Below are 16,002 nucleotides of genomic sequence, written 5' to 3' on the forward strand. Positions count from 1 at the left end.
AAGTGAATCGCATTAGACTTTTGTTTTCCTCACATCGGAATGGGAGAATCTTTTCATTAAATTGTAATGATGAAAGATTACTATTGCTTGTCATGATCGACTTTAAATTAGAAGGCTTCGGAGGAATTTAATTGAAGGGAAAACAAGAAAGCGACGAATGATTTGATGAAAGTTTAATTTGTGAGACAACAGTGATAAATTACAGATAGAACTACGCTGTAGTAGAAATGGTAAAAATAAAAGAACTCATTACCTCGAAATAAAATTGGATAAACGGGTAGAAAGAAACCAATGCCTGGAAGAGCTTAAATCCTCGGGGAAATACTTTCCTAATTGTTTGTGTGTCGCCGAGCCGGATATAAATTTCTAAACGAAAAAAAAAAGAAGAAGAAAAAAAAGGGCTTTCCATATATCGGAATTGATTGTCATTGTATGCCAAGGGATATAAAGTATGGAAGACTTTTTGAGCACCAAATAACTGTGTGCAAAACATTTGATACTCAAAGAATGGAAGGAAACTTCCTCAAAGGAACAAAAAATAATAAAATTCAAAATAATAACAATAATGCGAAGGGAAGATAAATAAAAATACTTCTTTTCATTTTTTTCCGCCATTTTTACTTTTCTTTCCATTTCTTTTTGTATTCTGGTTGCCATTATGGGTGAAACGATATATGAAACCTGCTTCGAGAGCAGATGAGTACGGGGATCAAGAGCATAAGAGAGAGAAGAACTGGGAGAACAAACAGGATGAGCAGATAGGAGATTGAGAAGAGGGAAAAAATAACTTGTTCATCATTTGCTAGACAAAGAGACGAAAAAAAATTATTGAAGTTCAGATGATGGGAGTTGATAGCGGATTGTTCTGGTGACAGTCTGCAATCGTCGAAACAGAAAGAAATACTTTGGAAATAGCTACTATTGTTATCGTTTCCCAAAACAGGAGAAAAAAAATACCGGGCTTGTTGGTTTCTTCTCTTATCAGCAACTAATGTAATCAGCTACGTACTTATCAGCAACTAATGTAATCAGCTACCTACTTCAAAATGCCCGGGAGTGAAATAGCAGTTTTTTGTTTATATATATTTAATGTTCAAATGTTTTAAACAAACAATGAGAGACAAAACTTAATTTTGAAATTGTTATCAATTTTCAAAGAATACGGTTTTTCAAATTAATAGCATTTTGAAGGTTATTTAAGTTATTTACAAGGCTCAATTTAGGGAAAGGAACCGGCAGACTTCTTGATGCTTTCACCATTTAAAGTGAAAGAGAGGTCCATTCTTCAAGAAGATAAAAATTCCAGTGCTTCCTCATAACAGAATGTTTGATTATTTTACTGATAGTGATGGACTCGCAGGGACCTACTGGCTAAATCCTCACGTGTTTTGAAGGTCCACCTTGGGTTCATTCCTGACTGAAAGAGATTGGCTGCATAATAGGACTATAATATGAGTGGAATGTTTAATATGAAATCAGAGCTGATTAAGGAATATAATAAAATAGATTAGTAATCGGTGAAATATTTTAAATATACCAAAAACAAACAGAATAGGTTTATAGACGTTATTAAACCGGCGGAAGTCGCACAAAGTTACTAGAGTATGTGATACACCACGCGCCCACTCAAGTTACTAGAGTCGGCGCGTGGGTTATCACATACCCCAATATTTAAAATACGATAAAATAATAGTTTTATTTAGTTTTAAAGCTGTTTTTCTTGTTTTGTTTGTATTATAAATACGTGAATAATAATTGGGTTTCAAAACAATTAATTTCCAAAATAATCTTAGAGTTAAAATTAAGATAAAAGAAAATAATAAAAAAATAAACATCATGCCTCTAAGTTTGAATGCATCTGTAATACATAAATTCTTTACACTTTGAACGAAATACATTCATGTGTTCTTGGCACAGAATGTTTTCGCATTTTAAACATTGCATTCACGTTCTTCAGGCCTTGGCGCGAGGGTAAAAAAATTATCACATCTTTCATACTTAGTTGTTTCGAATTTCATGTATTCGTTTTAATTCTTCGTCGAAACTTCTGCTTTTGTTTTGCCTGCAGTACGTCAGTTTCTTGGTAAAGTATTAATCTCTGATCTTTGTTCAATACTTTTTTTCATTAATTGTAATGCTAAGTCCTTCAAAAACAGACTTCTGCTTCTAGTTGGTGGATTAGCAGTTGAAAATAATATAATTAAAGCATTTATTACAGCAACACTCAGTGCAGGAAAGAAAATTACCTTTGGCCACCTCCTTGTTATTCTGGCAATCGAATAATTGGCTGACTTTTCATCCCCCATATCCACTGCTCCTTTAGTCATATTATAAAAACATATAATTCCTTACGTTTTTTTTTTTTTTTCAATAGTATCATCTATAATATGATCGTTATATAATGTTGAAAGCATAAGAACAGTTTTTCTTTTTTTTAGGAACATTAGGAATTAATGTTTTATCTTTTTCGAAACCAAAACAGTGTAGAAAATATTCCTAGTTTCATCTTCAGTTTCCGAAATGCAATCTTCATCGCTTTCAAATATTTCTAATAAATCTCACAGGCGTTGCATCACCAATTCACAGGGAGTCATTCTTTTTACCATAATGCGGTTAGAAATTTTTCAGAATTTAATGTCAAGTACTTTAAAATCACTTGGGAGTAGAAATATTTACTGTTACACTCTAGGAATAAATTTCGGAACTAAATATTCAGTCAGAAAAACACTTACGCGGACAGGCGCGTGGGGTGTGTCGTACCCCAATTCCAACAAAATACCGATAAATATTTTTCTGAAACACACAGGCAAAGAAAAAGTGGTTCTGCACGTCAACTACAACTAGAAAATCAGCTACTGAAAGCAGCACAGAATTTCAGTTTCACAAGTTAGGAATATTCCACTTTTATGTAGGGTTGGGATATGATACAGCCCACGCGCTTTCCCGCGGGTTAAGAGAACAATTATTGTGATATTTAGAAGATTCTCATTTTTCTGTTTACTAAATTATACTGATTAATATTGTTACGAATTTTATGTTTAGATAGATAATTTTAGTAGAATTGTAATTAAAATTGTTGCGATTAAAGTTGTTGTATACCCCAGTTCCAACAAAATACCGATAAATCTTTTTCTGAAACACACAGGCAAAGAAAAAGCGGTTCTGATAGTCAACCACAACTAGAAACTCAGCTACTGAATGCGGCACAGAATTTCAGTTTCACAAGTTAGGAATATTCCAGTTTTATGTAGGAGTGGGGTATGATACACCCCACGCGCTTTCCCGCGGGTTAAATGTATGCCACAGAACGATTTTTCATATTATGTTATCTTTGAAGACATGAAAAAAGTTATACGTTAGCGCTTTTAGAAGTTTATGTAACAATCGGTGAGAATAGTAACTTCTCACACCACGCAGTTTGCCAGCATCACAATTTTAATCGTAATCGCGGAACTGCACCGTGTGTATATAAGCACCGGTCAGACTGGTTTCTTCCCTTCTTCGCCCGTGTCCTACCTGCTGTGGCTTGGCAATCAGCGAGTCGCACGATGTGCGGGGCTCTTCCGTTGCATATCTTCAATGGAGTTTCATCATTCCTGATATTCGCACGTGGAATGTCGTCGTATTTTGCATAAAAAGTAGCAGAGCTAAGAGATGTAATATCTAGAGGAAAATGCTTAGTTTGAAAATAACTACGTCCTGCTGCCGTGAATAACATGCTAAAACGTCTCAAGCAGATTATCAATATGTGTTCGACTCCAGAATGTGCATTACCATCGGTGCGTCACCACGTGATATCTTAAGTGTGTTAAAGAATGTGAAAGTGAAAAAAAAGAGCTTGCACATGTGTAATAAGACTGCGCGACAGCACAAAATTAATTTGAGAAAATTTCGACTGCATATATGTGAGATGTGAGTGGATAGAGATTTGTTTGCTAACGGACACGTGGCGCGTTTTCAGCATTCGTCTACCGTTCAAATTTAATTTATCACGTTTTGTGTTCTAAGTTATGATATTTTATATGTGTGAGATAAGTGTTCTATATTTAATCCAGAAAATATGTTTTTGATAAAATAAATGTGAGATAAGAAAAAGAAATTTGTCTCCGAAAGTCTCATGCATGTGGGTTATTGGGTTAAGTCAAATGTTTAATTATTCTTGTCACTAGGGTTTAATTTGCAATGTACTACCACTAAGAATTCAAGCCAGTAAATATTGGGCACATGTAAGTTAATTAAGTATTTCTAGATAGATATTTTGTTAGATTGTCACATTATAACGCCTCTTAGTAGTGCACACCACTACATAATTGTGCCGCGACCAGGACATAAATTGTTGCAAATATTCATTAGGGTAACACAAACCTTAATGCTTAAAAGAAATATAAGTTAATTGCTTTTATAAAATCTTATGTTGTCAATCCGGTCATAAAATATATTATTAAAAAGGTAATATGTATTATAATATTGTATTATAATATTAGTATTATTTATGTTATTATAAGTAGACATGTTTTTGCGGTCTGAAAGAGCAGAGAATTATGTTATGATGTAGAGTCATCTTTTTTTTTTAAAGCAGGGAATGTGAAAATTGCGCAATGCCTTCGCCGGGACTCGAACACCCTGGACCTGTTGAATACGCGTCAAGTACAAGTATGCTTTCCAATTACGCTACGAAGGTATGCGGAAAAGAGAGAGAAAGTACCTTATATACTCCCTCTTTTAAAGGGCGACTGGAGATAAGGAGACTCAGTAGCCAAATCCTGGTTGTGATGAATTTGTTAGTTCGGGTGCTACTTAAAGAGTCTTTTTTTTTTTTTTTTTTTTTTTTTTTGCTGGATACGAAGACGTGCAAGCTCTCTCCGGTATTCGAACTCCGAACCTCCAGAATACGCGTCGGATCGATTTCCAATTACGTCACGAAGGGATGCGTAAAGGAGGGAGAAAATATCTTATAATGATATCAAATTGTTCTTTATTTGTTTTAACCAATGAAATTTCCGATAAATTTCTCGAAGGAGATCCAGGTATCTGGCACTGATATAACAGCTAATTAAATCATAAGTTTCAATGGCTATCTTACGAAATACATACTATAACCCAAAAGGATAGACATCAATATGAGCAAAAGTTTCGGTTTCTGATGTCTCCTTTACTATAAATTGGAAACATTAAGAGGACTCGTACACCTTAAAACCCCATAAGATTTCCGAATATGTGACTGTTGCAAGAATTGGGATAACTTATTTATTTTAAAAGCAATTACTTACAACTTTTTACAGATGACTACATAATATAGCTGCTTTCTGAAAAAATGATCAGAAAGTTTGTGTTGCCACAAATATTTTTATAATTTAATCCGCTTTGTGACAAAAGTTTTCGTCATGTTTCCACATTGCGCGCACAGTTTAAAACATTCTGTTGCATAATTTAATTCCATATTTAATATATAGCTTTTATAACATTTGTAAACTACTGCGAACCAAAAAATTCTAAGAATTTCATGTTAAATTTTTATTTTGTTTGGAGTCGAGTTTACAAAATTCATTTTATTAAAAAAATCTATAATGTTTTCGTCCATAAAATTTTTTAATATTAAAATATTCATAAGATTTTAGGTTCAATTAAAAGATAGGGCTCATATAAAGAATTCCATCAAATTTCAAGTATGTACCATTAACTATTTTTAAAATATCGTGCGCGCAAGGTGGAAACATGACTAAATATTTTGTCACAAAGCGGATTAAATTACAAAAATATTTGTGGCAACACAAACTTTCTGGTTACTAGTTTCCAAAGCAGCTATATTATATAATCAGCTGTAAAAAGTTGGAAGTAATTGATTTTAAAATAAATAAAATATCCCAATTCTTGCAACAGTCACATATTCGAAGGGTGTTAAGGGGTCTAAGGTGTATGAGCCCCCTTAAATATGCCGTATCTGATATACGCTTGAAAAGATAAAGCTTACTAATATACCTACCGTTCCCACAAAGCTATTTCTTTCGATCAATTATGCATGAAGGATTTCGTAGTGGTTTAAATCAAGAACTGAATTCGAAATTTTCAAATCTTTATATTATTATTGTTGTAATTACAATATTTGCGCAAGTAATGCAAAATAATAATGTAAAAAATATAAATAAGATTTAAAATTAAACGTACAAAAACTGTTGCCATAAGCGAAAGTACTCAGTCTGTTCCTTACACGGAACTCAACTACTTGTCAATTCTGAACTTGATTAAAATGCTAGGATAGATCCTTTTACAAACAGCGCATGAAATCAAAACTAAAATGCAAATGACAAATCGAAAGGAACCTCAAGGGCATTTAGTCTCAGTGCTTTCTGACAACACACCTAGCGGACGGAGCTTATAGGAGACAAAATCCAATTTTGGCATCTAGTCAAAGAATCGCATCTCACATCGGATTATTTTTGTTAAGGCTAAGCTATTCTAAGGTCTGAATAAAACGTTGATAGCTCATAAATTACCTTCAGAGTTAGCTGCGCAGACACCAAGCTGACGGATGGAAAAGACAGCGAAAACAAAATAGCAGTCGCCAAAGTATTTGTGTGTCTTTCGTGCTACTGCTTAATTAAATGCTGCATATAATGCACGTCAGTTCTTTCCTCGGTATAATAAACAATGCATAAGTATTCACATCTAAGGCAGTTTCTGTTTCATTTTAGAAAGAACAGTCGTAAAAATGTTACAACGAAAAGTGTAAGAGAATTATAGTCAAATTGTATAATGAGATATTTATTGTGCTATATTTACGCTGGTCATAAAATTTAAGGATAATGAAATAAATAAAACGTAACTGACACTTAATGAAAATGTGTTGGCAGAAATTTGTACAAAATCATTAATTGACACAAATTACAATGTTTGGTATCTGTTTATTCGCAAAATCCTGAAATTAAAATCAAGTTTATGGAAACCAAAAAATGATGGAAACATTAACTCACCGCTTGTGGAAAAACAAGTTTTACTTCCTTTTACGAAGTAAAAAGGAAGTATTGTAATCGCGAAAAGTTTCAGGCAGCATATTTCAACGAAAATATCCATTTTGACCGCTATCGAATGCAATTTAACAATGTTTTTGCGTGATATCTGTACGTAAGGACAGAATAAAAGACTCGTTTCCTCCAAAAAAATTATAAAACTACTTTAAAATGAATTCTGAAGAGAATTTTTCGTGGCGTCTGTACGAACGTATGTCGTTGAGCAATATCTACCGAATACTTATCATTCTTAAAAAACCACATTCACTTTAAACAACACTACAGACTGGAATACCAATATACGTACTCTGTGCATCACAATATCCGAGTTTGCATATTTTCGGTGCTAGCGAATGCGTAGAAGTGCAATTTTGTGTTCAATTAATCCTTATGACGAGCGTATTATTTAAAGCGTGACAACAACATACTGTGTATATAAAATTAAATGCAGAGAAGCATCGATAAAAATTAGAAGACATTTGGATATCTGTATTTTAAGCTTGATAAATTATACTCAAAAATAGACGAAGTAATAAATAAAGTAGTCTTTTACTTTTTTTAAATATTCTGTTATGAAAACGCATGAATCTGAGCTTGCCTAACGCAAGTAGCGAGCTTCGGGAAATCTGAAAAAAGTCAAACCAAATCAAAATCTATAACTTGAAAATCTTTAGATTACAGTTAAACACCGAAGACAGTTTACCGTAAGTTAAAAATAATACGATGTGGACCTTGTACGGCCTGTAAAATTTTATTTGAACACAAAGAATAGCAATGACCCAACTTAGGCTTACATAAGCCAAAACTTCTAGCTTAACTTACATACGTAACGTTGAACTAAAATCAAATATAGTAAGATTAACCTAACGACTCACAGGATACAATAACGCACAGGAAAGGCTCTGGTTTGTAGGCAAACCGGCAAGACAAGCTTAATGGCTAGAACACTCAACACCACAGAATCAAATCGCGATTATTAAGTCACGGTAACAACGCGGCCTCAAGTATTCAGAACTCGCTCTAAAATCAACTTGACAAACCTTTGTTTAAATAGAACTAAATTATTCCTCACAAAGTTAAAAGCTTAAATATTAAAATTTGGAAGCGAAATTCAAGGAAAATGATTTTGAAAGAATGCGTAAACTGAATAAATTTTCATATTTACTATAAAAACAAGATTTTTTTTTTTTTTTTTTTTGGGTAATCGGACACATTGTGTTATCTAGAAGCGTTCCTTAACAAACAGTTTCACTGAATAATGGTGGCCCTATTGTAATAACACTTATAAGGTATTTCTCCCACTTTCCTAGAGTGCCTTCGTGGTGTAGTGGTTCTGCACGCTGGGCCGGTATTCCAGAGGTCCGTGGTTCGATTCATCGTTTGTTCATTTTTCATCTCTCCAGCTTCCAAACAATTACCTAATGTCTCCACACTCTGAACTCAGTTATTCGTGTTATTAGATCATTTATTATTACTTCATTGTAATTCAATGATTCGATACTTATATTATTTGTCTTGTTTGCTACAATTTTTATTATACATTTTAATGTTATAAGGAGCTATTTACTTACTGAATTTGGATTCCTTGTGACACCATTAAACAACTAACTGCAGCAGCTACAAACTTAGAGGAAGGTTTAAACAACTCTTTTTGACTTCCTTGTACGAAGTAAAAAGGAAGTATTGTAATCGCGAAAAGTTTCAGGCAGCATATTTCAACAAAAATATCCCATTCTGACCTCTTTCAAATGCAATTTAACGATGTATTTCCTTGATATATGTACGTAAGAACAGAATAAAACACTCTTTTTCTCAAAAATATATATATATATATATATATATATATAAAACTGCTTTAAAATGAATTCTGAAGAGAATATTTCGTGGCGTCTATACGTATCTCACATAACTCAAAAACGAGTAGCCTCAGAACGTTGAAATTTTGTATATAGGACTGCTATAACATGTAGATGTGCACCTCGTATTTTGGTTGCAATCGGCCGCACCAAACGTATATAAATATATTTATATATATATCCACTCTGTTACTCGGCTCAGTGATCTCAATTTCTTTACTCTTATATGTTTGTAAATTGTACATTTTTTGCTTTAAAAATGATTGTAACAGACCTATTTAAGTGTAATTAAACTATTTTATTCACGCCATGAACTCATGAACTGTAACCGAACTATTTTATTTAAACGCCATCTCGTGGCGATATGAAAAAAAACGTCAGTCGACCTCCAGCCGCCATGATGATAGCTAACAGACCTATTTAAGTGTAATTGAACTATTTTATTCACGCCATGAACTCATGAACTGTAATTGAACTATTTTATTTAAACGCCATCTCGTGGCGATATGAAAAAAAAACGTCAGTCGACCTCCAGCCGCCATGATGATAGCTTACTATGTTATGTTATTTTCAATGTTTGATGTTCCATTTGGTATATGTTTCATTTTTATGTATATTTCTTTTGTTTGTAACCGTTCCTTTGTGCTCTGTTAATAAATCCTTTTAAAGCTAGCCGGCATTAGTGTCTATTGAGGAACGGCTACATCACATTGGCGCCCAACTAAATTTGAATCCAAAATGGCGCAACAAAATGTTTAGAATTTCTGTTTGGCTTTGGCTTTAACAAGCTCTTTGTTGCATAATCGAGAAAATATTGTTAAGAATTTTATTATTACTATTTTTATTATTATTGTCTATTTTTCAAAAGTGTGTTTTTGTTTTATGATTGTGTGAAGTTGTGTGAAGTTTATTATTGTGTGTAAGTATGTCTTTTCTTGTGTGGCAACAACGCTTCTGTAATTCTTCAATTTGAACTTTTGGATGTGTGCCAGGTTTGATGGCGTAATGCTCTGGTGAGAGCGTCGATTGATTGTGTAGATGAAACATGTTGTTTCAGAACGTTATTTCTTTAAAATATGTAAAATAAATGTTTTGTTTTCTGAACTCGGATTATGCAAACGTTATTTAGTTTCAACATAAAAGTTTGGCGTCCGTTTGACAGGACGTTCGTGTGATTTCGAGTAGTTTTGATTTAGGCGTTTTGTTAAAATGGAGTTGTTAAAGGCAAAACGTAAAAGTGAACGTACTTCGTTTACGTTAACTACGAAGATTGTAGAAGAAGAATTGCCTACTTGTACGGATCCTGAGAGATTGCAAGTGTTGTTGGGGCAACTAATTGACAAATTTGAACGCTTGGACAGTACTCAAAGCAGTGTTTTAGAACAAACCAAGGAAGCGGATTTCGAGAATGAATTTAATACGGCTGAAGGATACAGAGATTCCTTTATAGCTTTAAAGGTGAAACTTCAGAATAAAATTGGACAATTGAATTCGATGAATGTTACTACAGATATTGCTTCACTTTCGATTTCGGATCCTAAAGAAAATAAAAACAGGAAGTTCAAACTTCCTAAACTTGAACTGAAAAAATTTTCTGGAGATGCAAGAGAATTTTTAGGCTTTTGGAGCCAATTCTCCAAAATTCATGAAGATGCGGATATTGTGCCGGAAGATAAATTTTTGTACTTAGTGCAAAGTGCAGTAACTGGCTCAAAGGCAGCTCAACTTTTGAACAGTTTTCCTGTTACCGCCGCGAATTATCCTAAAGCTATCGAGCAGCTGAAAGAAAGATTTGGTAGAGAAGACCTTCTGGTGCAGATCTATGTAAGAGATTTGCTTGGGCTTGTTACAAAGAATGCTACAACAGGCAGAACGGCGTCGGACTTAGGAGTACTTTATGATAGTATAGAAAGTAAATTACGAGCGCTGGAAAGCTTAGGACGCACCAAGGAAAAGTTTGCTGATTTCTTGGGACCTTTAGTGGAGTCGTGCCTACCTGAGAATATTCTACGTGCCTGGGAGCGGAGTCGAACTTCTGAACAGGGACAGGAAAAGAGTTCTGAAAGAACGCTTGAAAAACTAATGTGTTTTTTAAGGCATGAAGTAGAATCGGAAGAAATGATTAGATTAGCACAATCAGGATTTACTCATTCTGTTAAGCGTCTTAATAAAAATGTTATTTCAGGTAATTCAGATTTAGCAACAGCTGCCGCGCTGGTAAGTACAAATGAAACCAGTAAAGGTAAGCAAAATGTTTGTATATTTTGTGGTAAGCCTCATATGAGTGCTAAGTGTTTTAAAGCTGAAAATATGAGCTTAAATGAAAAGAGGCAACTTGTACAAAAGAAAGGTGTTTGTTTTTCATGTTTAGGAATTGGCCATTTAAAAAACCAATGTAAAGCCAATATTAAATGCCCCATTTGCAGTTGTGATCATATAAAATTTATGTGTCCTCAGAATGTTAGTTCTGTAAAACAAAATGACTCTAAGTTAGATGTTTCCCTTTCTAATAATAGTAAGAGCGAGAAAGTTTATTTGCAAACTTTATGTGTTCTAATTAAAGTTAAAGATCGAGAGAGAAAAATTAGGATTCTCTTGGATTCGGGATCCCAACGATCATACGTTGGGGAGAAAATTATGAAGCGAATGAAGGCTGATCCTATTCGACAGGAGAAAGTAATTCATGGTTTGTTTGGGGGGAGGGAAACTGCGCCTGTAACCCATTCTGTTTTTGCTATTGACATAAGCAGTTTAGATAACACTTTTAGGTGTTGTTTTGAAGCTTTTTCTGAAAAAAAGATATGTGGATTTGTTCCAACAATCAAGAATGCTCAGATTATAGAGGAATTGAAAAGCAGGAAAATTGAGGTCAGTGACACATTTTGCGAGGAAAGTGAAATTGATTTATTGATAGGTGCAGATGTCATTGGTGAACTGTTAACTGACGAATACCTAGAATTACCCTCTGGTTTAACTGCAGTCAAAACAAAACTGGGTTGGACGGTTATGGGTAAAGAAAATGATACTGTCAGGGATAATGCCCTAATAAGTCTTTCCTTACATGTAAATAATGCTTCTTTGAAATCTTTATGGGAGCTTGAAGTTTTGGGTATTTCCGACCCGACGGAAAATAGTAAAACGAAAAATCTTCATTTCGACTACGAGATTGATTTTCAGAATAAATTATCTATTCGACCCGATGGTAGATATGAATTAGAATTACCCTGGAAATGCGAATCTACCAATTTATCAGATAATAAAAGCATTGCTTTGACACGTCATCAAAAAATGATAAAGAGGGCAAAAGAAAATAATTCTTTGAAGGAATATCAAGAAGTGTTTAGAGAGTGGGAAAATTTAAATATTATAGAAAAGGTTCCGGAAAAGGAATTAAACAATAAATGCCACTTTTTACCACACAGACCGGTTATTAAGATGAATAGTGAAAGCACTAAGGTAAGACCCGTTTTTGATGCTTCATCTTGTGAAAAGGGAAAACCATCTTTGAATCAGTGTTTATTGAAAGGACCTAATTTAATAGAATTAGTCCCTGATATTTTAGACAGAATGAGATTTTTTCCTATTGGTCTGAGTGCAGACATAGAGAAAGCATTCTTGCAGTTAGGAATTTCTCCGAAGGATAGAGATTACTTGCGATTTTTCTATCCAAGTGATGAGGGAGAAATAGTGTATAGGCACTGCAGAGTAGTTTTTGGGGTTTCCTGCAGCCCTTATCTACTAGGTGCGTCTATTAAATATCTCTTGAATAATTGTCCATCTGACTTTTTAGATGTGGCTGACAAATTAAAAAATTCGTTCTATGTAGATAATTGTATTACGGGTGTTTACAATATTGAGAAACAAGAGGATTTAATTCAAAAGGCCAAAAGTCTTATGTCGAGAGGCAGATTTAATTTAAGGGGATGGGAGAGCAATGTTGCTTCCAAATATACTACAAAACATTCTGGGGACACACCTCTTTTAGGAATATTGTGGAATTTAGACAATGATACTTTAAGGTGTAATATAAATGTAAATATGATAACTTGTGATACTAAGGTAACTAAGAGACTGATTCTGTCTATTGTACAATCAATTTTTGATCCAATTGGAATACTTGCACCAATAACTTTGCTTCCAAAACTTTTGTTACAAGAAACATGGAAGTTGAAATTTTCTTGGGACGAGGTATTGCCTCATGATTTTGTAAGTAAATTTTTTGTGTGGTTATCTGATATACTTTTGTTAAAAAATGTGGCAATACCCCGATTCATTGGAACCTTTGCAACAGTTGAATTGCATGTATTTGTAGATGCCTGCAAATATGCTTATGCAGGATGTATTTTCGCGAGAAGTGTTGATACATGCAGTGTAAAACTTACTCTCTTAAGAGCAAAATCTAGAGTAGCTCCTATTAAGAATTTGACGATTCCTAGATTGAAATTAATGTCCTGTTGCATTGGATCCCGATTATTATATTCTGTTTGTAAAGCTCTTAATGATTTTGATATAAATGTAACTTTGTGGTGTGATTCCACAGTCGCATTATGGTGGATCAGAAATCCTGGTAATTGGTCAAACTTTGTAAGCAATCGTGTTAAAGAAATTATTAAGTTGACAAAACCTGAATCATGGAGGCATGTGCCTGGTAATATGAACCCAGCAGATGTGTTATCTCGAGGTTGCTCTGCTAAACAAATGATTAACTCGGAGTGGTTTAAGGGACCTCTCTGGCTAAGAGAAAGCCCTGAATTTTGGCCTACCAATATTGTTTGTCAGCCGAGCGAAGCTGACTTGGAAAAGAGGAAGGTAAAACTTATTAATGTTAACTTTTCAGAGGATACCACTCCTTGGTATGCAAAAAGAGTTTCTGATTATGAAAAAATGATTCGTGTAACCGGTTGGGTGTTACGTTTTATTTCTAACTGTAGGAAGAAGTCAAATTTGTGTAAAGAATCTAAACTAACTGTTGCTGAAATCATAAATTCCGAAAAAGTTTTGATTCGGTTGGTTCAAAGCTCAAATTTCCCTGACATTGGAGCTCTTAATCCACTTGATGTATTCATTGATAATGAAAAAATTATAAGAGTTAAAACTAGAATATTGGAACGCAAAGACAATTCTGAATTTTTAACACCAATTTTGTTACCGAGTAAATGTATCTTTACTACATTGTTAATTGAGTCAGTTCATAAGAAACATTGTCATGCTGGAACTCAAATGCTTCAATCTATTTTAAGAGAAATATTCTGGATACTAAAACAACGTAAAACTGTGCGTAATGTGTTAAAAGGGTGTGTAATATGTCAACGATATAAAGCGAAACCGATGTCTTGCGAAGTGACTCCTCTTCCTGAAGATCGCGTAGGAGATTATAGGGCTTTTGAAATTTTGGGAGTAGATTTAGCTGGCCCATTGTTTTTGAAAGACGGTAAGAAGGTTTGGATGGCACTCTTCACATGCGCTGTGTACAGGGCAATCCATCTAGAACTGGTGACTTCGTTATCAACAGAATCTTTTCTTTTGGATTTAAGACGTTTCATAGCCAGACGTGGCAGACCACGAACCATTTATTCTGACAATGGGACTAACTTCCGAGGAACGTATAACGAAATGTCTAAACTTAACTGGGACATAATAGAGAATGAGGCAAAAATAAAGAGAATAGTATGGAAATTCAATCCACCAACAGCCTCCTGGTGGGGAGGTTGGTGGGAACGGCTAGTTCGCATGGTTAAAGAACTTTTAAGACGTTCTTTGGGAAAATCGGTTTTATCTTATGAAGAACTGGAAACCTTAATTTGCGATTGTGAGTCGGTAATTAATTCTCGACCTTTAACATATATTTCGGAGAACTCTGAAGATGCTATCCCTTTAACTCCGTCAATGTTTTTAATTGAAAATTGTACTTCGAATGTAGCAGATATAGATAAAATTGACTCTCAGCATTTTTTGAGAAGAATTAAATACCGCACAAAACTTCTTAAAGATTTAAGGAACCGTTTCCGAAAAGAATATTTGGGGCAATTAATAATGAAACAACCACAAAATAAAGTAACCCGGTTGCCTAAAATTGGGGAGATAGTCTTAATAGGCGATGATTTCAAAAAACGCTTGTATTGGCCTTTGGGTAAAATTATAGAGAAAATTCCTGGTCGGGATGGCAAAATTCGAACAGTTAAACTAAAAACTCAGAATGGGATTTTCATAAGGCCCGTTCAGCGTATTTATCCACTAGAGATACAACTAGATGAAAATTATTTAGTTGAAGAGCCTAACGTTAACGACGATAAGAAAAACGATCAGACTGACGTACAGCATATAAAACAGAAATTTACGTCGTCAGGACGGCTTGTTAAGAAGCCTAATGTACTAGACCTTTTTAATAGGATAACATATGTTTTTGAGTCGTTTGCCACTGACTCAAAAAGGGGGGAGGATGTTGCATAATCGAGAAAATATTGTTAAGAATTTTATTATTACTATTTTTATTATTATTGTCTATTTTTCAAAAGTGTGTTTTTGTTTTATTATTGTGTGAAGTTGTAACTATATGTCTTTTCTTGTGTGGCAACAACGCTTCTGTAATTCTTCAATTTGAACTTTTGGATGTGTGCCCGGTTTGATGGCGTAATGCTCTGGTGAGAGCGTCGATTGATTGTGTAGATGAAACATGTTGTTTCAGAACGTTATTTCTTTAAAATATGTAAAATAAATGTTTTGTTTTCTGAACTCGGATTATGCAAACGTTATTTAGTTTCAACACTCTTACTCCCGAATTTAACTTTTAGTTGCTGGAGATCGGCTCAGTTTCTTTTCAGGTGTGGACTACTTGTCAAATATTCTGGAAACGAATTCTGTAATTAAAATTGTCATACCGTGCTGCTAGCACATCGAATCATCAACTGGACAATTTCAACGGAAAAGATAAGTTTCGTTTACATTATTGTTTAATCTGAGTTTAAAGTTCTTTTAAACTGATTATTTATTATAAGCTGCTTCTTAAAGCAAATGTAAATTCTTTACTGAAATCTCATTTATTGATACTACATAAGAGTATTAAACGAAAGCAAACGGCTTTCTGTTAACCAAACGTTATTTCTTGAACTGTAATTTGTTATTTTAAAATGTTAATGCGC

The sequence above is a fragment of the Stegodyphus dumicola genome, chromosome 5 (genome assembly GCF_044657685.1).
Source record: "Stegodyphus dumicola isolate Sdum_Otavi_A_Nest chromosome 5, ASM4465768v1".
NCBI classification, from domain to species: domain Eukaryota; kingdom Metazoa; phylum Arthropoda; class Arachnida; order Araneae; family Eresidae; genus Stegodyphus; species Stegodyphus dumicola.